This window comes from Lepidochelys olivacea, assembly GCF_965140295.1.
Source record: "Lepidochelys olivacea isolate rLepOli2 genome assembly, chromosome: 1".
In the NCBI taxonomy this organism is placed as follows: Eukaryota; Metazoa; Chordata; order Testudines; family Cheloniidae; genus Lepidochelys; species Lepidochelys olivacea.
In genome coordinates, this window is record NC_140411.1 from 154810052 (window position 1) to 154834234 (window position 24183).

The window sequence follows — 24183 nt, forward strand, 5'->3', positions numbered from 1 at the left end:
GAAAGACGGTTTCTGGACAGATTTACTGGTTTCCAGATGCACGGCTCGTAATGTTTTCAATAGAGCAGCAGCATGGAGAGAGTGATTTAGGGTTTTACAGACGGTTAGTAGCCGCCCCGTGCGCTGCCTCATCTGTAAGGAATGGACACAAAGTCCAAATAGATATGGCTGTGTGTAAAGGGGCCCACTGCTCTCCCTTTTTTAAACGGAGGGCACGAAAGGCAGACTGATATTACTCATTAGCGGAACTGCTAATGCTCCTCGTTTCCTCACTGGAAGTGTATCATTAACATCAGCTGCGGTGCCTGAATTAAAGCCTGTCAAGCCCCTGCCATTTGCAAAGAATGAAATACTAAAAATTACGTTCGCGGCTTCAAGGTTCACTCGCTGGATCCGGCAAGACAAGAGATCAAACTCAAAGGGCCCAATAATAAGGCAGCCAACGCCCGAAGTATTTAAAAAACACACCCTACTTTTCGACTGCAAGCCAAGAACCACCCCTCATCCCCCAGCTGCACGAAGTTTGCCTGAGGCCGAGGTGTCTGTGCCGGCAGGCTGCGTGCGGCTGGAAGCACAGACCTGCTACTGAGCGCTTGCAAAGAAATATGTTGCAATCCTCTCTCCAAAGCACCACTGCAATCCCCTGAGTGAGCGAAGACACGTCCCCCGCGCGCGCACACACTCGTTTCGCGTGTGCAGCTGAGCAGCTTCTAGAGGGCGTGCAATATTAATGCCCTCTAACAGGGCTACACTGATCCCAGTTATCCTTTCGGAGCGGAGGGGGGAGGCGGTGGCTTGGCGATCGCTTTCGGGGTCGCGCGGTGCCGTGGATACGTACGTGTGTATGTATTTATAATCGCCGCCCTGATGAACTTTTTGTGAACTGTTTAAAAGTGGAGGTCTGTTGAACAAACAGCGGCGCCACTGCCAGCCATAATTTCATTGCAACAAGCAAGAGACTTTAACTCTTCCGACTCCTTTTTTCCCTCTGCGGACAAGGGGTCGCAAGATGAAGGAGGGTGACCCACCGCCCTCGGGGATGGCTCCCCTCAGCGTTACAAATAATCCACCTCCCCCCAGCACCCCTTTGTCAGCAGGCAAATCCCTCTGTCGCTTCCACCAACCTTGAAGCATTTAATACGCAAGGGGGGAGAGGGGGCTCCTGCCCTCCATTTACAGCGGGTCCGCCACCCTCCCCGCAGGGAGAGGGAGAAACGCGGCTCCTTTGGTATTTTCCTCCACGGATCGCCCCGATCTCTGGGCTGGAGCGTTCGCGGCCGCGCTCCAGAACACAGAACTGTGCGTGTGTGACTACAGCCAGGGCAATAAAGGACGCGTTTAAACCCTTGCCCGCCCAACTCGGATCCAGTTTCCCGAAACATCCACACCACGGCCGGCTACTTCCAAGCTGGTTTATCCAGTCCGGAGTCAGTCGGTGCGAGACCCCGCCGCCTCCGCACGAGAGTCAACGCTGCAGCTGCTGCCGTGCAGCTCTCGCGTACGTACCAGCACGGACTGGAAAGCCCGTTCCCCTCGGGGGCAGGAATTACCGATCGCTGCTCCGCCAACTCCTCGGAAACTAGCCTGCTACCGGGGTTGCCCAGCAGAATTCAGCCTCCTGTGAGACAGGGTGGAATTTCCTCCTGGAGGTGTCTGGCGGGTCGAGCCCTTTGGTGCTATATATAGAGCGTGATACACACGCAATGTCAGAGCACTGCCGGCGTGTTAAAAGCACTTAAAAACACTAACCTGGCTCCTTTTTTCTCTTGCCCCCTTCCCCCTCACTGCCAGGCAGCCTGAGGCGGCCGCGCTGGTGCCCGGAACACCCAGTCCCCGGCGCTCTCCGCGCGCAGCCACAGCCCCGCGATGCAGAGACAGACACCGACACACACAGCGCTGTTTGGGCATTTGATTAAAAAAGGGAAACGTTTGGGTCTCCCTCGCAACGTCAACAGACTTTTGGCAGCCATTGACGCCAGCAGCAGCAAAGTTTTGTTAACACACTCCTGGCTTGGAAACTAGAAAAACCCGATGCCGGGGGCCAGGGGACGCCGCCGCTCATTCTTGCCTCTTGGGCAGGGAAGCCAGTGTATAAAGTGGTAGCGCCTTGCCCCTCCCCCCACTTCCCTTGAGTCACTATTGTGAGGACGTCTTCTTGATTAGGAACAAGTGGAAAAGGTGAAAGCAGGGTAAGGAAAGGAGAGGACGCCCGGCTGGGGACTGGCAGCTGCAGAGAGCCAGGAAGGGGAGAGAATGCAGCGGCGCACGAGTTCCCTTTTGGCGCCTTTACTCTTTCCACCTCCAGCTCCTTCTGGCAGCTCGCCAGTTTCCACTGCAAAAGCCACAGACCCACCCTCAATGGGACTGCAGGCGGCTAGAAAGCTTCATGGGTTAAAGTCTGCAAGTAATGTAGTAAGCAAGTGGCACCGACAGAGCAGGAGGTAGTCAAACAAACAATCTGACCTTCGGAAATGAAAATAGTGCAATAAATTACCCCGTCCTGATTGTCTCCAGGCCACTGGAATGATCCTTTCTAGGTCTGTGAAAATCCCTAAGAGAAGTGAAAAGGGATTGGGGATTCATAGCAATCGACTTCGATTAGACCAAACTGTTCAGCCGGACTTTGATTTATAGAGCAGGACTCCTACAGTATTTAGAAGCCTAAATACGGACAGCTGCTTGTAAACGTGTTTAGCCACCTCGTTTCTCTTATACCTATGGCTAACATATTTACAAGTTATACAATTACCGACACCGCTGTTAGAAATTACTTTAAAGACACCATATTGCACAGTTTGATACCGAGTGTACAGCTTTGGCAGCGGCGGTCCAATATTAGACCAGCGGTTAAAGGGGAGGGTTTTTTTAAACTAAAAAATACCCGAGGTATATTTTGAAAGATCTACACAGCATCACTGATTTGACACACATTTTGCAAGCCAGGCTAGGAAGCAGCAGGCTAAGTAGCCGCCGCATGGATCTGGGGATTAGAAAAAGAAGTTTGACCTTTACCCGTGACGTGTGGCATTTCATTTAACCATAAAGCTAAGTACAAATGTGCCAGCTAGGTCTCTAAACCGATTTAAAATACATATTGAGTCATGCATAACACTAGTGCATTTCGGTTTAAGAAACACACACACGAGGGTCGGTGTCTATTTTAAGATTTTAAAACAACCTCTTTCCTCTGCGTGTTGACTCCTCTTTCCTGCCGAGGCTCCCACACAGTCACGTGTAGCGAGGCTATCAGGACTTTCTACAGTGTAAACAAAACGCGGCGGAGCCATCTGAGGGCAGTCAGAGCTGCTGCTCGGCATCAGCTACATCGGGAAGAGGACGGGGACAGGGGTGCGCCCAGAGGGACTCCACCCACAGACAGACAGACAGACGCTGCAGCCGCGGGAGGGGGAAGTGGGGAGGCAGAGATGACTGTGGCCTCTGTCTGCGGCTCTCCAGCTGCCAGCGATTGGATTCGCGGGGGAGGGCCGCAAAGGGCAAGCCCCCGGCCCTGGGGCCGACAGAGAGGATCAAAGGGGGGGGAGGGGGCGGAGGCATTAGACACTAGGGGGCCGAGGAGGGTGTTTCCCACTGGGGCGAAGGATACGAGGGCCTCCCGGGGGCCGGGGACACGGGGCAGGAAGGCAACGAGGACTTCAATCGCTCCCCATTCACGGCCAAGCACTGTCCCTCCATGCCTGGCCCAGTGACGATTCCCTGCCCCGTGTGGGAGCCCTCCCGCACGCACCCCTTTCTCCGCCTCGGTGCGTGATCAGGGGCGCGGGCAGGGGACGCTTCACCGCCAGACGCTCCCGGGAGGAGGCAGAGCAGCAGCGCTCGGTTCACGTGCGGCGGCTCCGCTCGGTCTCTCTCGCGCGTCTGAGCCTGCCACAGAAAGTAACTCCGCGGCGCGGCCCCGCTCTCTCCCCCAGTCCAGCCCCCAGCAGCTGCCTACGCTACCAGGCGAAGCGGTGCCGCGCTCTCACCGCCATTTGCAAACAAAAGTTTTAAATTAATGATAAACCTGGGATCGGAGGAAGGGCGGCGGAGAGGAGGCCAACGAGGGAAAGTTAAAATGGCTGGCGAGCCTTCAAATAACCCTGGCCGCCTCGCCCACGTACGCGACAGAGTCCCAGCCTTCCCTGCCAGCGCTGATCCGCTGGGGAACCACCCCACCTATTTTAGGGAGAACCCCCCCGGCACATGGGGCTGGGAAGGGAGCACCCGGCTCACTTTGGTGAGTTCACAGAGGTGCCGGCGTCTGCAGGTTAATTAGATCTGCTTCAGCGTGGGGCACATGCTTGACCCGGAACCCCCCCCCCACTGAAATACATCGAGGAGGTGGGGGGAAAGGAGGATATTTTATTTGCTGAAGCAGAGACACGGCTGGCACTCAAGCTGGGGTTGCTTAGGGTGAAGAGGGGCCTTGACACAGGGAAGCTGACCCTCCCCGGGCCACCCTGGGAGAGTGTTAGAAGGGGTCACCGCTGAAACGTGTACTTGGCAAGCGGTGAGTGGCGACACCAGTTCCATTGCGCTTCTGCGCCTCTCCCCCCGCCACACATTTCCCTTGTGTGAATGGCGGAGCTGAAGCGGAAAAGGCTTCGGCTCCACGGGGAGGGGGGGTGTTCTAGAGTATAAATCGCGAAGGGCAGCTTCGCATTTCATCCTGCCACTTCTCCAGCAGCGACATTAAGAACGCCCCCTCCTCCTCCTCCGGGGAGGAGATGAGCGGGGGGGGAGAGGTAGCTAGGCGGACATGCTTGCCAGAGAAGGCAGCTCCTGCACCATACGCCACAGAGCCACTAGATCTAAACCCCTTTTATCGATGGCCCTTAGCCACAGTCTTGACCCCCTTTCCAAGCGATAGTTTAGGCTCCCTCTGTCACCGACCCCCTCGTCTGCATCTCTCACTTCCTAGACCGTCCGCGCCATTTTAGAGACACACAGAGGAGCGAGGGTTTCCGCCGCTGCTGCCGCCAGAGACAACAGGCAGCAGCCGAGCCTGAGCTGCGCAGAAGGAGCAGCAGGAGAGAGATAGATACAGCCGGCCTGGCACAAATGTGCATTTCAGGTAATTAAGCGAACATTGCATCCGCCGAGCGGAGTCTCGGGGAAAAGGGAGAGCGCGCAGGGCCGGGCTCCCTCACCCCATTAACCCTTCAGAGTCCTTACACCTCAGGAGCTTTCCATGTTGGGTTGATTTAGTATGGCTATTGCTTTTAAGAACACACACACACACACACACCTTTAGCCACCTTTCCCTCCACACACACACGGCTGGCTTTGGCCACGCTCGCTGTGCACATCTAACTCAGCTCCCTGAACAAACGCGTTTTCCATCCCACCCTTCCCACTTATTTTGCCGACAGGAAACTTCAGGTTGGAAAAAAAATACCCCTACACATTGAATAGATAAGTCCGCCTGTTTCTGTGAGAACCGAGCGAAATGGTGCACTCATTTCCGCAGCATTATCTGGCTATAAATACCACCGTTCCGGGCCCCTTCTCCTCCCCACACGGCACCCCCTGCTAGAATGATTAATGGGACATACGCCCTTGGTTTTCCTCTGACCGCCCCGATCCACGTTGCTTTCTCTCGCAGTCAGCTGCTCACGCTGTATCGTACGGTGGGGGAGCACCCCTCCGACCCCCCGCAGTATCCACAGGGGACGTTAGCAGATATTGATCACGGACGAGTTGATTTTGCATAATTGTGGCTGACAGTGCCTGTGGTTCCCTCATTTACGGAGCAACAGCTTTGAGATGCTGATTGATTAGGAGCAGCCCCCTCCCCTCCTTTCCCCAGACAGACACACAACCCAGCACCAGGAGGAGGCAGTTTGAAGGCGATTCTCTCCGGAGAGTAAAGCAGCTACTCATTATACAGCAAATGGCCGGCGCGCCGGCAGCGAGATATTAAACTTGCTCCTCTGTCTAACGTTTTATCTAGCTTAACTAGCCTGAGATCCTTCTGCTCCCCGCAGGACTTTGTCTATGCAGCAAGGTTTGTTTGGAGGGAGAGGGGCGGGGGACTCAACTGCACCGTTTTAGACACAAGATGGACAGTTATATTCAGCGATCATTTAAGAAAAGCGCTTGGGAAGTTGGAGCGGCTTACAAACAACTCAGTCGGCGTATGCTTAGCAATACTTGAAGAGTACCACCCCGCCTCAAAATATATACAGTGTTTACAATGCGAATGTTTCCCCCTCTTGGGAAATACTTTCCGAGTACTTCTGAAAATCACGGAACATTTTAGACAGCAGTTATAAACAAGCAGCTGCGCGCACGTCTATAGGTTTCTACATAACTACTGGTCCCAAACCCTCACATCATCTTCTTCAGACCGTTTAAAGAAACGGTTATCCTATAGAGACCAGGTAGGCATGTGCCAGTCATCTGATTTTAAGACTCTTCTTCAAACAGCAGAATCGTACGTTTATTACGTGAATCCGAAAGTTACTGTAAAAGCAAAGCCAGGCTTTCTGTACAAACTTTTGCGATGTTCCTCTGGGTTAATAACCCACAGTTGTAGGAAGACTCACACAGACATCGGTCGTACAGGGAAACACTAAGGACCATTGCAATCTCTGCTTTTTCGTCTTAGAACTCGGCACCAAAACAAAACACTGAAGCAACTGCTATGCAGATGGGCGGCTATGAATTTTTGCTGCTGCTTAGAGCTTTAATTACTCGCTCTTGATCCGTGGGACTACAGCACTACACCGCCAAGGTTAAAATGCCCTGAACAGCTCTGAGCAGATGTGAGCGAGTTGGCAGACGCGCAAATGAGGTCTGCCTCTAAGCACGATAACAAGTGACTAATACATTGCATATCTCTGAAAGAAAATTATTTTTCTCTAATTTGCATTAGCTTTTTTTAAAGCCAGCGACAGTCCCTCCGCAGAGGCAACACTATAATCCTGGAAATACTGCTCCGTGACTTTAAAAGATTTGGAAGAAGGAAGAGAGTGCCAGTATTTTGGCGACGGAGACTTGTTTATCTTTCCGCCTTAGCTTCAAGGCGAAACTAGTTTCGCAAGCAATGTTCCTACAGAAATGGCATACGTCATATGAAAGATTAATTTATAGCATTGACGCTAAGATTATTGAATTACTATTGGAGTAATTTCCACCGTCAATAGCACAACGTTATTCATAAAGACTCAACAGCATAAGAAGAAGAAAAAGGGAGACCGAAGAAAGATAATAAAGGTAGTTACCCTTAAACAAAAATTATACTCACTGTGTGAAATTAAGTCTTTCTAGAGAGTTCCAGGCCAAAGGAAAATAGATTTTAGAGGTTACTTTGTGTGTAAAAACATAAGGATTCTCTGTTGCAGTTAAAACTACCTAATTTGAAAATACAGGCCAGATCCTACAGTTCTTAATCATACAAAACTCCATCTGACTTTTGGGAGACTTCCATAAAGGCTGTGGGCTGAGTTTGGATACATAAGGAAACCTTAAGGACAGACAGAAATAGGTAGGTTTCAGAGTAACAGCCGTGTTAGTCTGTATTCGCAAAAAGAAAAGGAGGACTCTAAGTCTCTAAGGTGCCACAAGTCCTCCTTTTTTTTGAGAAATAGGTAGTGAATTTTCTCTTTAAGTTTCAAAGGCCTTTGTTTTAAGAGCAATAGCCTGATCAATTACTGTCTCATTTTTACTTTTTGGAGCTGTTTTTGACCCAGAATCTTACACACCTTCCTGACAACATACAGTCTAGTTGAGCTGAGAATGCCTACAACTGATCTCAGAATAACAACTTTGTTTTACAGCAGCACCTGCATTAAAAACAAACAATGCAATTCAGCATATTGTTTTTGAGAAATGCTGTCCAAGTTGGAGTCATCTCACATCGTCAGCTCAGTCTATGGGAAATTCAGAACATCATCCTCCCATGTGTACAATCCCCTGCACCACAGGGCCTGCTTTTCTTCTCAGGGAATGCAACGGGAACTTTGCTATTGCCTTCAATAGGATCTGGCCCGGTATATGCAAATTTCAGCACTTCCAGGAAAGGGAGCAGGGCTTAGTAGCCAACATATTTTTTTGCCAAATTCCGAGCTGGTTTAGACTCCAAAGCAGCCTGCTGTTGTCAGTGCGTTTGCCCTTGCTGACGGCCAGGGCAGAATTTGACCTTTAGACTCTCTCTCAAGTCTAACAAAAGGAATTGAAGTCATATCTATATAGAGTCTCTTGTTTTAGAGAGACCCTCCACTCCAGGAAGAGCTTTTCCCCTACAGGTGTATTACTCAACTGCGATATCTGGGGGTCTGTCTGAAATTTAGCCCAGGTCCGTGCACACAAGTTGTGATGAGAAAAATCACACCTCTCGCGAACTATTACATTAAAAAGCAACTCGCCCCCCCCCCCAGCTCATTAGTTCTTGATCCGCGCGGTCGCTATCTGTGCGAGCGCTCTGCCGTGCTACTGCTGCCTGCATAGTGAGAGCTTTGTTGTAGGTGCCGAAGAGGCGCGGGCTACTCGCGCTCCAACAGCTGTCACATTATTTGCACTAGCTGTAAACAGCCTTCACATCCCCCACACACACACCGCATAGTTAAATCCAGACTAACAATCCACAGTTCGAGATCAAACCAACAGCAGCAGCATTGTGTCTGCCTTCAGTGCTGTAGCATCAACTACTGCAGCTGGTTTAGTCCAAACAAGGAACCCCCTCTACCCCACTCCTACTGTGGAGAGAACTCTGTTTGTTTCATCCGATTTTTCGAACAGAATCTTGCTGCTGTCCGATACAGTGGAGTTCCTTTTATTAATTTCCCCACCAGAGGATATTTCAGGTTTTCTCCAAACTCCAGACAGACCAAGCACGCGCGCACACACTCTTTTCCTTGATAATAAAGTTTTGTCACAACTTCAATTGTTTCTGATTTCCCGTCACAAGAAGCCCCAAAGCTGCAGCTTTGACTTTCTCCTGTAAAGTACGCCGTGCCCCTCACTATGTCTCGGTCATTGTAGCGTTTGGAAGCTTAAGGCCCCTTGTTCTGCTGCAGAAATGTCACGACTGAATGGATACCAGTAACTGCCCCCATAGGGGTGAGGACAAGTTTCCTTTATTTTGTATTAAACTGACTTTCCATAATCGTCAGTATCGGTGCAAATTGCACCCCAGCTCCTCTTTAAGTATAAATCTCACTTTATGACTTAAGATATTTTTGTTATAAAGTTTCCCCATCATTAAGGCCTATAGTAAGGAACAATCCGCTTTAGCTGCATTACAATACCGAATCTACATAATGGACCATTCCAGATGGCTTTGCTCAGGTTGATATCCCCAGTGACTTTTTGGAGTGAGTAAAGTAACTACGATTAGATTTTAAGATATTGAGTCAAATCTGTTTGCCTCTAGTTTGACATAGCAAATGAAAGGGGCTGTGCGTCATACTTACATGACTACCCTTGGGTTTCCTGCACCCTTCCACCTCCCTCTTGCTTTGAGCTCTGCACATTTATTGATTATCCCACAATGGACATCCCTTATTGTCCCAAACACTTGAACAGAAGAAGTACTTTATTTTCTATCTCCATATATCCAGTTAAAATAAACGGTCACTTCTATTGATTCCACTCAAGTCTTAAGAATGTTTCTAAACTGGACCTTAAATCATGCACGTGCAGTTTCTCTTTTCCTACTTTAAAAATCTACTATTCTGATGCAAATCAAACTTTCCTTGTGAAATACTCTGTACAATAATTAAACAGCAGCTTAGCTATAAGTTGCCTGCTCTTTCATTGATTACACTTGTGCTAGTATCTCTCCCATTCTGTGCAAATTTTCTGTTGCGAAGGGAAAGGTGGAGATTTCGCTAGAACTGACTGATTTAATTTATTCTTGGCTAAATTATGTATGATTAATTGGAATGTATATCTTTACAGAAATGTTTAACAATAAGCTTATTCGCCTAAGAGTTTTAAAATAGATTAAATTTGATAAAGAGACTGAGAGCCGGCACGCAGATGCACAATATATAGCTTTGTGACTGGCTGCAAGAAAAGACTGACGATTTTTTGTTTTGTTTTAAAAGAGCATTGTCATCTGGGCCCAAGTATTGCTAAAGGTTAACGTTTCTCAAGGCAGGCACAGTGGCTATTACTGACATGGTAGGTCTGCACTGAACTTCCCAACCAGCTTCCCCTGTAAATTATTCCAGTAGGTATTTGCAGGTTGGTGGCATCGACTATTCATTGCCTGTACGGAGCTAAGAATCTGCTTGCCTGGTAAAACCCATTGCTAACAAAACAATGTCAGCAAAGGCTGCAACACATTCTTGTGAGAGACCAGCGATTCGTGCCTACTGAAGCTCTTTCAGCACAAAGGCTTTTAGAGGAAGAAGAGAGAGGGAGGGAGGGAGGGAGGGAGAGCTCTCGTGTTTCAGGGCTGCTGTCCCCTGGGAACGAAGAACCAAGTGTAGCTTCAATCAAATGCTCACTTCTCCTCCGGGAGCTCAGTCGGAAACCTGATCTCACTAGCTTATGCCTGCCTCCATGCATATAGGCTTGCTTTCCTTTCATACCAGCAATTTGTATAAAGAGGAGAGCCAATACAGTTTATTGAATATGCGATCTCATAGTAACGGGTTCTTTCTATAGCTAAAATAAAACAACCTTGAAATGTCTGCTCAGGAGGGCCCTCTCCTCTCTCCCCACCTCACTAACTTATGGGGAAAGTGATAGTTTAAAACTTACATTTCACATATTTTCTTCCCGACTGGATCTTCCGACTTCAGCTACCAACAGCTATTTTTTAATGGGCCCTTTTAACATCAAGTCACATAGCCATTATACTGTTTACCATTAAAACACATTACAGCTCTATTTTTAAAAAAGGCAGATGTATTTTGGGTCAGCATTAGCTGAAGTCTACCTCAAACATGCCTATGCCAACCTTCCACTCAGGCCCTCTGGCCAAGCTGCGAGGGAGCTCAGACCTTGCCCATCCTCCCAAAAGATGTAGGCCTTGGGGAGGATGTGCTAAAACGGCTGAAGCAAATGTTGGCCACACATATGGTAGGTCACAATTCACTGGACCAGAAGAAGTGGAGAAATGAGGGGAGGACTACTTCCTGCTGCATAGTACTGTTCTGAGCTACCAAATTGCTTTGGCTGGAATTGGGACGTCTTATTTCCCCTGATTTTATATCCAGGCAGACCTTGGAAAGGGAAAGTATATGGGGCTGTTTTGAGTACCAGATGGATACCTCTATGGTTAATTGTGCTAATGAAGCCCCTACATAAACCTGTAAAGTGTTTTGATTGATATATTTGGGGATGTATGTAAAAGGTATTGCTTCCTGAGGGGCCAATTAAATTTGACCCTAACAATGTATAATGGCTGGGAGTGACATGTTAAAAGTAGTTCCCACAATGAGGGCTAATACATTTGGATACAGGGATGAATGAGGTAGGGAGATTCAGAGTGCAGTTTGCGTGCAGGCGCACACACTTCTGTTCACAACTATTTTAGCAGGCACACTATGGTACCCAGATTATAGGTGATTTCAAATACCCTCCTAAATGTTCAATAGTATGACTCTAAAAACATGTTACTGTCTGTCTTAGCAATAATATGTGCATTAAAAGGTCCCTACTTCTATGAATTTAGATTCTATAGCACCAGTGGGTGGATTAAGGAACCCTGGTGGTACCTATCCAAAGTCCTAAACTATCATGTGGAAGATGTTTGGGTCACAGCAGCAGCAAATCTTCCAGTGAAAATGGATTTCTCTCTGTCCCTTCTAATACCACTCAAAAGTTTTCTGAGAATTCAAAGCAATACTGAGAATCTGCCTCTCAATCCTTAATTCACTTCCGTGTGTCTATATGCTGCAGCATTAAAAAAAAAACAGATTAACATCAGCTAATATCCGACCTTAGCAGAGGAAGTACAACTAACCAAATATAAAACTGGATGAATTTAATTCTTTCCTCCTTCCCTTTGGTGCACAAAAGAAACCCCCACACAGGTAGTGTTTTTGTTTGGGTATTAGTTCTAACACAAAGCATGAACCTAGATGTAATTGTAATATTTTCTTAGTTATTTAGGTAAAATGTCTATACGGTTTAGCTCCTATGCTATAGAACTACTGAGTGGTTGGACTTATACAAAAATATGAAAACATTCCTGATAATGTGTGAATGCAAACATCAATTACTTTGGAGTACTCATTTGTTCAATTGTCCCATTGTCTGGACTTTTAAAACTAAGAACACAAGCTTAAGTATTTTGTGGTATGAAGCTATTTAAAGGCAAGGGTCACTAGGTGATACATTCCAGAGTATTTTAAATGAACACTTAGGGTAAGAGTTTAATCTGTTTTAAAAATTGTGACAGAACTCTTACAAGTAACTGTTAAATGGAAGTATTGACATACTTATACCATACTAAAATACATTGAGACATCTGTAAAGTGAATGATAGCATATAGCTTTGTTATGTTATTGCAGTTTTCAGTGGCATGGGAGTTCTACATGTTTGCTAAGCATAGTTTAAAGGAAAAGTTAATTTGTGGCCTACTAGATAGACCACTGGACCTAGGCTCTAATCTTGTCTCTTCCATTAATCTGCTGGGTGAGCTTGGGCAAACCACTTCACCTCGCTCCTACCTCAGTTTCCCCAACTGTAAAATGGGGATAAGGATGCTGACTTTTTTGTAAAGCGCTTTGAGATCTACTTATAAAACATACTATATAAGAGCTAGATATTATTAAAAGTGATCTTGCTGATATTAAATTAAGGTGATAAAACTTGCATGAAGTACTTATTGGTGTGAGTGCTGAGGTAGAGTGGAACTTTTAACCTACTCTCTTTCCTAAGGGTCACGCTCAACTCTATACAAAGAATTTCCAGTGTAGTTGGTGGAGTCTGTACTTTCTACTTCAATTGTCCTATCCAAATAAAGCTTGTGTGTGTGTGTTTACTGTCACACTAACAAAACAAAATCACAAAAGAGTTTGGGGGAGGAGATTAAAAAAAAGCAAGGATTTTATTATACTTTTTTAAAAAAAAAAAAAAGTAACAATCCTTAAGTGAAATAGAATTGGCATATATACTTTCACTCGGAACTGGGCATTTACATTCCACTTTCTAAGAATATGTATTTTTTAAAGGGACTAGCAATGTAAATATCTTTCCCCTCCAAGTTTCAGATTCTTAAACTCTACCTTACACTTTAACAGGTCTTTTAGTTTGTACCTAGACAATAAATTTAGTTTAATTTAGCTTCCGGTCTTTAATTTTAACAGGTCTCCTCTCTGCATGCAAATCAATATGGCAATTACCATCTAAAAGCTCGCCCAGCCCCAGGTCAATGTAAATTGATCATTGTCCGCCTTCCACAAAATAACACCAGGAGTCTGTGGTGCATAATGAGATTATACTGGAAACTGTCTTTCAGATCACAAATTATATTTTATGCTGTCAGGGTCTTCTCCAAGCGGACTTCCTTGCATGCCTAATCACAGGGCACCAAATCTATTAACGTATAAAGGTAAATTTCATACAGAAAAATAGCACCAAAATAAGCCCTACATCATCTTAGTATGCTAGTTTGCTATTTCTAAATATATATGTGGGCAGGTAGTAATGAAAGAATATTAACTTGTCCCACTGGTAAAAAATAGTTTGAAAAATCTTAATACTAGTTGAAGGTTGTTTTGTTGTCCGGCAAAAAGAAAAAATAGAAGCGCCTCCTGCAAATTAACAGAACTTCTCTCAGGGAAATATTTTCTGTGAGCTGGTGGCCTTCTTGCTTTCTGTCCCTAACTAGTCAACTCATCCATTAAAAGGTGCTACACATGACAGAGAAACTCTTGTGAAACATTCATTAACTTCTGCTTGAAAGATCGTTCGAGCTAAAGGTTCAAGTCCTGACAGCCGAACAGGTCTGAGGGAAAGGTCGATTCAGAGTAATACTCCATATCAGCCTCTTCGGTGAAAGGACACAAGGATTACATGTAGCCAGTGCTGCTCACGGACAAGGGAACTCCCCCTGTCTGCAGATGAGGCCTCCTCTGCCTCTCATTATACACACAGGGCGAGAGCTTTTCGATGTAGTTAAAAGGGGTTAGTCTGGCTCGCTGGAAGGAATCTACTTGATCTCTGAGTGGTTAGATTACTGCAAAAAGCAAGAAGCATAACATTCATTCTAGCTACCATTCATTTTTAAACAACATCAGTTTAAGGAGGAAGTATTAAGCCTGCTGTTCCTATCCTGTGCACTGCTGTTCAAAGGCCCACACTAAAATGTGCTATAGATGTAGACCTAAGAGACAGTATCACATGTCATCCGTGTAATGAAGTGTATTGCACTATCCAAGTCCTACAAACAGATAGCTGAGTGGCCTTTTGTGTACATCAGCCAACATTAAAAGGCTTGAGTAAAACAGGAATTAACTCCCTTGTCAATGGAATTACAATATTTTACACCCCCACTACCAGGAGCAAGATGAGGCCTTTAGACTGAATTAGTCCTTTAACCACTCAATTTTCAAAGTCTTATGGTTCTTTGGAAGACAAAAAAGTCACAGATTTTCATTCCTATAATTTAGACTTTAGTGTGGGTATTGTTTAATTTTTTAAATGGCAGCCTTACATTTTTTATGTCCACAAATTACGGACCAATGTGATTTAAACCTTGTGTATTGTTTTTCAGTCCTAGGACTAACCAAAATTCTCCATCGGTGATTCTACCGAATCCTCTAAACACTAGCTTAGAATGGCTATGAACCGTCCTGATTTTTTAAAAAGCCCCTGTTTATGAAGAAAGTGAACTGTTTTGGGTAGGGTTGTTATGAAATTTGCCAAATCGCAAGGCGTCTATAGATGAGGATCTCATCCTGGTACTGAAGGATAGGGACTCAGTGTGCACAGCACTCTAGCCTGTGTCCACCAGGCTAGTACAGACCCCAGAAATATATTATTAACCACTCAGTACACTGCAGTTTGGGCCCTCAGTTCTCATATGTTAAGTACTTCTTTAACATTAGAATAACCTCAGAAGAGATCTGTGTGGTTTATTACGAGGTTATTTCAGTTCAGTCTCCAGATTCTTGGCTTGGTTTTCATGGGCTCTTTTTGTGGTGGTGGGCGGAGGGGAGGGGAGAAGAAGGAAATTCTGTAGGGTCTATTGGTACTCGTCTCTATTAGATATGCAACCAATCTACCGTTTCCGGTGTTCCTTCTATCTAATTAAAGATGTATTTAGATGTGAAGTGTAAATAAACGCTGAGCTGCCTGCTGCCCTGGCTCCGCGCTGACTCCTCGGGAATATTTCCAATAAGGCTGGAGCGCCCTGAGCCAGGGCTCAAACAAAGAGGAATGAGGATGGTCTGCGCTGCAGGCAAATCCAACACAAACCAGCTTTTATCTACGGCTCTGGAGCCTTAACTCCTTTTAATCTGCACCGCATAGGCTTACACAACACGGTCGCCTGTATTCCACTGACAACGTCTTATTACAAAAGGAAAACCCATACGCTACTCAAAGTAACCCAAACAGGAACGCAAGCCTTAGTCCCTGTTTGCCTTTTCGGGCCACGAGGTATGACCCTCCCTGTGAAGTCCGCTGTGCTTCAAAACAACCTGAGGTAGGTTTGCCTGCCTTTCCGTGTATACATTAAACAAACCGAGGGCAGCCCCGTGCTATAAAACAAAGTCGACTCCCTCCCCACCCCCAGGTCATTAGGGCTCCGGGGTGGGAGGGGAGAAGTTGATCCGATCTGAAAAGCTCTCGCGGAAACTCGCTTTCCTTTCGGTATTCGCCCGGAGTGGTTGTGAATCTCCGCTGTGGGTTTTCCATCGTGACCCGGGGGAGGGGGGCGGAGAGAAGAGATGGGGAAACACGAACTGCGTGCTCCGCTCGCTCGCTCGCTCTCTCGCGGGGCCCCTTGCACGCCAGGCTCAGCCTTTGTGCGCCCCTCTGTGTTTGTCTGGCCCCGCACCAATCTGACACGGGGTTAACGCGCTCCTCAGAGTTTCTAAACAGAGGAAACTTCTGGGAACGAAATAATCTGGCACTCGCCTCGTAAACTCTTTTCCTGTTGTGGGAAACAGCTCTTAAAATGCAATTAGATGCATGGGGTAAGCCCACGATCCACAGCGCTGCCCCTTTTCCCTCCGGGCTCCTTCCAATCGCTTCTCGGGTTCTTTTAACTACTCCAGCCATCTAGATTTTCCTCATCTTTAAGGGTTAACAAAAAATACCGCCGTGACCTTTTCCTCTCGGTCCCCCCACTCTCCCTTTCAGGCTCCGGTTCTTGAGCTCGCAGGGAGCCTGAACGGCTGTCTAGACCGATCTATCACAGACGGACAAACAATACCAGGAGAAGCCCTTTCCCGGTCCCTCAGCCTCCGCCACTCACCTTAGAAATGGGGAAGGAAATAAAGAAACAGTGTCCGCAACATAATCCTTCACTGTACATGTGTAGCCTTCAAAACAGCCCACCTTCATGCCTGACAAATAGGATTTTGTCTGCTCTTTTAGCGTTTGCTACGATACACACTTTTTCTATTCCACGACCATAACACTTAGCTCAAAGTGCCAGGGCCTTCCCCGCCCTTCGAGAAAGACAGGGTCAGTGTGGAAGGCAGAACAAGAACAACCCCCTCCCCCAGTGAACAAACCTATTAACCTGAAAATTTAAATGTTTCTTAATCACGCTCTTTCACACCCATCTATAGTCAACTGAAGTGTTGCTCTGTCTCTAGCTCTCCCTAAGAGTTGCGTATTCAAGAGGGACGGTACTAGAGGTGGAGGTCCAATCCTGCAAAAAGCTGGGAAATAGCTAATGAGCTGTGCAACTCATTGATCCAGAGCATACTCTCAGTCACATATTTGTGACAGCAATTCAAAGAGCGGAACTGCAACCCCTGCCTGAACGCCCCCCGCCCCCATACACCCGCCTTCCTAATCCCCCCAAAAGCAGTTAAGGTGCCCGTTGCCTTGTCTTCCTCTCAGAAAAACTGACGGCTTCCACTTAAAAACTGAAAGGAAAATTAATCCGTGTGTACAAATGCAATTGCACCGAATCCTAGACAAATATATAAGCACCAACGTCTCAGTGAAGAAGCTACATTAATGGACTCGCGTGACAGAAGCAGCCAGACACGATTCTCCAAGGTTAACAGAATGTAAATGTTCTGCGATTGGGGGGGGGGGGGGAATGCAATTCTGTTGGCAAAGCTGAATTAAACACCCAGTAACAATTGATGTCGGTGTCTGGTGTCTGTTTCCAACGCCACGGCAAGAAATACTCAAGACTGTACTTAACACCACCTTATGGAGAGGTTTCCTCCTTTTTATCTTTGTTCCCAGATCGTACTAGTACGGTCGGCTACACAGCCCTTTGCCAATCCCCACTTTATAGGGAGCGATGACCTCTTCACCACGGAAAAGTTAATAAAGCCTTGAAACAACCAGGCTTCGCTACCACATTGTAGGCGGGCTAGGCTCTTTTCGTTTTTAATACAAAACACGAATGCAAAGCTGCAGGCTCCGAGGAGCAGATGAAAGCAATGAGCGGACTTTCTGCAAAAGATTCATTAGAAGAAATTAATGCTGCAACAAGCTCTGAGGCGAGACCATTAAACACAATCCCACAGTTCGTCAGTGTTACACCAGTCATTGGTTCCCCCCTCCCCTCCTCCCGCCCGCCCGCAACCTCGGATCCTACACACATCGCGGAAAGAAGAAAGGAAGGAAGAGAGAGGAAAAAAAAGAGGAACGTGAAACCTTCGCAAATATCGCCCCCGGACTCGCCTCACGAACATCAAATACATGCCCCATATGCTGCGCAGACCAGCCTCAGAGTTGGCGAGGGCTTGCAGAAAATAGACCTGTCTGTCCTTCCCTGATCAGCCTTTGATAGCAAGTTCCTATCGTCCCTGTAGTTTTTTTTTTCACTAAAAACTAGATTTAAAATGAATAAACTTCTACATCAGACCGGACCCCATACCAGCAATGATCTTTGAATGGGTAACCACGGTGACTGGCTCTCTTTCCTCCCCCCCGCCGCCCCCAGCTTCAAAGAACAAAAACCCCTTTGCATTCGCAAATCAACGAGAAAACCTCACGCAGCAGCTCCTTTAAAAACAGCGTTAAAAGTCCACCCTTTACCTGGCCCTGGAACAACCAGCGCCTGAAAGCCCCAGCCTCTTCCCCATGAATGTGGCTCTTCTCGCTTGGGCTTCTCCACCAGATGCACTGGCGTGGAGGGGAAGCCGAGTACGTGCCCTCCCTCTCCCCTGATTTAAAAGTGTCCCCCACCCCCTTCCCTTGGGAGCAAGCCGTGGCGGCTGCCAGAGGTGGGGCTTTCACAGCCCTTTCCAGATCGGAAAGCGAGACACGACGGGAACCCCCCACCTCCTCTTTCCTGCTGGGGCGCAGACAGAGCGCAACCGGCAGCTTCCCCTTTGCTTACCCCACCCTGCCTCCCCGGGGGCATCTTTACCAGCCAACTGCCGATAAACTTCCTCTCCGCGGCACCCACGCCCGCGAGGCTCGCCCCAGGAGGCCCCACCGCCCCCAGGCGGCCAGCGACGGCTACCTGCCACCCCCTCGCCCCGCTGGGCTCGCCCATTTCAGCCCTTTGGGCCCCGCCACACAGCGAGCCCTCGCCCCACGTCCCCCAGGGGAGCGCTAGGGCGGGCCGGGCCGCTCCCCAGAGCCCCGCCGCCCCGCCGGGAAGGGACGCTCCGGACTCCGCGCAGCAGCGAGGTTTCGCGCAGCACTGACCTTGTGCTCCGGCAGGGAGAGCAGCAGCGCCGAGTGCGGCCGCCCGGGTCCCGGGGCTGTAGTCCCCTCCTCTCCCCGGAAGGGAAGCTCGGGCTGGGTGGATGCAAAAAGTTTGCTGCTCCCCTCCCCCTCTCTCGGGGCGTGTGTCCGCGCTGCGGCGCTGGGCGGGGGCGCTCCGTGCCACGCGGGGGGCAGCAGCAGAGGCTGGCGGGGCAGGTGGCCGCGGCGAGGGCTACGCTGCTGCTGCTGCCTGGGCTCCGCAGCCCGCCAGGCTCACTCGGGCTGCGGGCGCTGGGCTGGCAGCGCCATGTTGCTGGCTGCTCCGGGCTGAGTGTCCCCTGCCGGCGCCGGCTGCCCTCCTACATCGCGCTCCCGCCGCGGGGCCGGCGTCTCCAGTGGCCTGGCCGCGGCTTTGTGTGTGTGGCTGGGGATTTAATCCCCCTCCGCCGGGAAAGCCGCTCTTCCTCCCCTTGCCGCTGGGAGCCCGGGCTCCGTGTGCTGCACGCCGCGCTCCCCTCACATCCCCCCCCCCTTCCTCCTCCTCCTCCTCCTCCAGCCGCCGCCCCCGCCTCCCCCCAGCGGGCGGGCGCTGCGCTGAGGGAGCCGCCGCCAGCAGCAGCAGCGCCGCCGCCGCGCTCTCCCGGAGCAAGTTACCCCCCGCCCGCGTTTCCCTTCCGAGCCTTTTCTCGTCCCTTAATTGATTCTCTCCCTGCCCCCGGCCGGCCGCACCTCGGGGCTGGCTCCCCCTTCCCTTCCCGTCCCGTCCCGTCCCGTCGGGCGGGCACGCGGCCCCGCTCCCCCCACCCCAAAGCTGAGGGCGTCCCGGGGAGACTCCGCGCTCTCCTCAGCCAGCAGCGGCTGAGGGGAAAGTGTCTCCCCCGCCCGCTGCTCCCCTGCTCGCTACCCAGAAGGCCAGTGGAGAACCGCAATTACCATAAAGCTCCGCTCACTCCGCTCCGCCAAGCTGTCAAAGCCCGGCGGCGGCGGCGGCGGCAGCAGCTCGCTCAGCCAGACAGCCCGCCGGACGCCGCTCAGCCCCAGCACGCTGCCGCCGGGGAGCGCCCGGCCCGACCCGACCTGGCCCTGCTCCTGCTCCGCGCGCGCTTCCCGGGCTCAGCCCCGCTCCCGCTCCCGCGCGTGGCGTGGCGTGGGCTCTCGGGCCCTGTCTGAGCAGCCGCCGGCTCGCCGGTCTGCCTCCATCCGCTCGCAGCAGCCCCCTTCCCGAGGGGCTGTGTTGGGGCGGGGGGGAAGCTCTTTATTCCCCCTTGCCAGTCTTACTCCGAATCGCCCCCGCTTGCTCAGGTGAGGGGACTCCCCCTCCCCCGCCGGCGAAGCGCTCTCTTTCTTCCGCCCCTCAGCCCCACCCGCAGCACCCCTTCCCCAGCTGGAAGTGCCCCTTTGTTCCCTCCCGCTCGCTCTCCTTGGCACTCCCGAAGTACACGGTTTCCTTATCAAGCCCGCCGCTGCCCCATCAGACTCTCCATTCTCAGTCACACGCCCCCCCCCCCGGCTTTCCCGGCCCTCCCCAGCTTTTCCGTCCCAAGTGCTTTCCCCACCTCCCCCCACGCCACAACACAGGCCCTTTTTAAATTCTCATTGACAATCGTCCTCCAGTGGAAGATTGCCTTTATCCCCCCCCTCTCCAAAACACACTTTCTACTTCGCTCCCCCCCCCGCCCCCTTCCCGTACTGCGTCCCTCGCCCGGCAGCCCTTGCCCCAAAAATGTCTTTCTCCACATCGCAACGCTCAGCTTCTCCTTCTCATCACACGCACCCCTCCACTGGACTGCTCTACTTCTCCCCACATTTCCCCTCTGATCCCTTTTTTTAAAAAGCACCGTATCTCAACGGCTTCCCTTTCGGCGTGGAAACGCCACTCTGATTATAAATCTGTTGCCTGATCCAAGTCGGAGACTCCTTAACACATTTTCATGGCGTGTGAATTGTTTGGAAATAGTGGGGTGGGGTGGCGCTTGGAGAACGCAGTTCTCCTTCCTGGATTTTCTACTGCTGATTTAAGATTTCTGCATAGGTTTTGGAGCCCTTTAATCGCTGGGTTGGTGGTTATCTACTGCATCTATTTACTTTGGCAGCGCAGCTTTTGGCTCAGGCAGCTCAGCTGGTAAATTTCATGTTCTTAACGCCCGATTTGACAGATACTCATACATTTGGTTGCTCTGCGTTAGCGGTATAGGTATACAAAGTGCTCCGTCATTTTTCATAGTGTTAGTAGCTGAAATTAACAGCAGAAGAGAGACTACAGCATAACCCTACCCCCATTTAAGGATGCTGAGGGGGAAATCCTGCTCGCTTTACTCACACAAGTAATCTTTGGATCCCGATACCGGTCCCATAGAAGTGACTTGGAGTTTTGCCATTGCATCTAATGGGAGCAGAAGCGGGCCTTTATTAGTACTGTTCTTTGTTAATTCTGTCCAGATAGAGCACGGTTAACGTAGGCAATTTAACCCATTGTATTTTTCATCTCTACGTGGAGGATTCAGTGTGAGAAATTGAATAACGTGTTCACCTTAGTACTTTTACAAACCCTTAATCTTGACTAAAAAAGGCGTCTATTCAATAGGGGGAACAAAAGGTATTGGTTCATAAAGATGTATTTTGTAATGACAGGAGTGACTTGTCTTTAAAGGTGGAAAAACAGAAGTTCCCTAAAGAAGACTGGACTAAAAAACAACTGAAGTGGTGAATCTTAGAAACCAACAGCGTTTTACCAGGCAGATAAAAAATTAAAAAGTTCTGACAATAGAGTTGGTATTCTGTGAGATTTTATTCATACTGTTTTAGCTTTCCACGGTATGTGTCTATTTAAAAATATCGTCCCTTTCAAAGCAGAAGGGAAATATCAACTGTTTGAAACCCGAAACTCTAGACACACAACTGAATTGCCTTGCCTTCAAGCCTCTAAAAACAGCTGATGCAAATGAAATGGGATTTTTAAGCAGTAGGTAGATATCTAGGCTTAAGAAAAGAGTTGCAAGTGCCTTAGGCATATACTGAGCATCTGAGATGTTTTCCACTGTGATGATACCAAGGGTTCACATTCAAACACTGAAAAAAGTTTCTATATTTTATTCCAGGTTTATTGGGTTTACATCTGAAAACTATCACACAGGTTTTTTAATCTCGGATAACAAGCAGAAGGACACCTGGCCTATTACCTTGTAAAGCGATTTTTTTTATAAAGACGTTTTAGGGCTAGACATTAAAAGTTATTAGACTGAACATACGTGAGTTACAGACACAGAGCTGGAGGAAAGGCCTCTGGTATTTTTGTTCCCCTGGGGAAAAACCTAATTAAATTGCTTTTTTTTTTTTTTACTTGAAAGGTAGAACTATAGGTTCCCCTCTCCTTGTGGGTAAAGTCTGCAATTGGATTGAGTTAATTCTCTGTAAAAAAATATTTTCTTCTTTACATTTCCTGATTCACAGTGTATATGAAAGCTGCATGTTGTAATGAAACAGTTACCCCGTCCCTAGTTTAAAAAGGGCCCTGTTTCACACGTATTTTTAGAACTATTCCTGTTCAAATTATCTTGAGAAAAGACCAAACTGATCACTCTTTTATTTTTTAAAACTACTTTCTTTAACTTTGTTCGTTGTTCGGAGGAACAGAAACGTGTTTGTTCTTCTGTCTGCTTTATTGTTGTTTTCACGTCCCAAAGCTTTGCAATTGGAGAGTGGCAGATGTGATCCACACTTCCCTGTGAAGCCATTGGAGCTGCAGTTCAATCCCTCAACCGGGTTGGCTCGGTTCTTCTGAACGCACAGGGCTGCATTTCCTTCAAGCCGATGAAGGCAACGCCTCGGTAAATTCAGAGCCTAGTGTTGCCTACAGACTATCAGGCCGCCTTCCCCCTCCCACGAGCCCTTAAGGGAGCTGACCCGGAGGTCAGGCCGCTGTACACTGCACTCAGTGAAGGAAGGATTTCAATGAAAGCTTAGAGAGAGCGCCGCCGTACACAGACGCTGGGGTCGTTGCGCTGATGTTTTTATAAAGTATGGTGAGAATGCGTTCACAAACACAACTGTTCCAATAACGTTAAGCACTTAACAACCTCGTAAAGACAAATCCATTGTTAACGGTAGAATGGGACTTCTAACATGAGGCCTTAAAAAGGAGGTTATTTCACTCCCTCTTTCATTTACCTGCCATTCCATGAATCACAATAGTACAAATAATACCTTATTCTGAAATTTGTGTGTACCTCCGTTATCACTCTTACTTCTAGACTAGAAGGTGACAGTTAAATCCCAGACCAGCCCTCAAAGAAAATCTTATGGCTAGTGCACTAGATTGGGACTTTAATCTTTGTGTGCCTCAGTTCTCCATCTGCAAAATGGTAATAATAATACTTCCCCACCTTACAGAGGTACTGTGGGATACATTAAATAATGCATTTGTGGTGCTCAGAAACTATGATGATTAGTGCCATGAAAAAGCCTACATATAACCGATCACTATCCTGAGCTTTGAATTGTCCTGCCAGTGTGTGTCTTAAACCAGACCTTTATCCTTGCAAATTGTAAGTCTGTTTTTAATGGACGTGGAGAAATCTGAATAACAAAGCAAGACAAGCTTCAGTCAGCCTTATGCAGGGTCTGTACAGTAGTTCTTTCAGGCCTAACACAATGCCAGCATATTGTTACAAAATCCTACAGACTCCCATTGAAATCAAAGTGAGTTTTCATATTACAACTCCTATAATTGTATTTTGTAGCACAGGGCAATTCTGTTCATATTAGATCCAGTTTTAGTTCCTTATGGCTACTGTCTGAGATTGTTTCCAAAGGGAAATGACCAAAATATTGCTTCACATCCTTCCCCCACTCAATAAAACAGTATCGGTGGTTTTGATATCTCCCAACTATGTTTTAAACCATCTTAACTAACAACAAAAGATTCAGTTTTATAATTTGTGTTCCAGGTTTAGGTCTGATTACTTAGTACCTCACAGTTAAAAACCCTGAATAATAACTATTATAATGGCAAAGTCTATGGCTTGTACAGATCAGCATCATTCAATAACCAAATAGGAAAAATATGTTTAGGTTTTATCAAAGTTGTGACACTCATCCGCATCAGAGAGAAAATTCAAAGTTGAGGCTGTTTTTCAGTCCTTAATTTATAATATTAAGGAAACAAACCCAGCAAAAGCTTTAAGGATAGTGTGTCAGCCTTGTTTGTCTGTTTCCTGGCTGTTTTTGGTACATGGCAGAAACCACACAAAATTGTAACAAACTAATTTAATAATTCCCACCTTCCTGAAATACTCTGTAGTCACCAGACTAGTACACTTATCCCTCCATTCTCTCTACTTAGGCAGTTTTATGTATCATGTACCTGATCAGCTCCTTGAAGAGGTAAATTACATAAAGATACGTGCTTCCTGGACAAAGAAGGCTGTCCC

General features: G+C 48.1%; 1 protein-coding gene across 7 annotated transcripts in view; it reads right to left on the minus strand.

Annotated features, from left to right (window-relative positions):
* BCOR (BCL6 corepressor) overlaps window positions 1-19235 on the minus strand; it is a 67505-nt gene extending 48270 nt beyond the window's left edge. For 3 of the 7 annotated variants that reach the window (XM_084638757.1, XM_084638751.1, XM_084638756.1), the window contains exon 1: window positions 18755-19234. The gene's annotated coding sequence lies outside the window, so the exon portion shown is untranslated. Of the gene's footprint in view, window positions 1-1749; window positions 1888-18136; window positions 18201-18754 lie in introns of those variants that run through there. The other 4 variants (XM_084638754.1, XM_084638755.1, XM_084638752.1 and 1 more) reach the window with 3 other exon arrangements.
* Between the last annotated feature and the right edge of the window lie 4948 nt (window positions 19236-24183).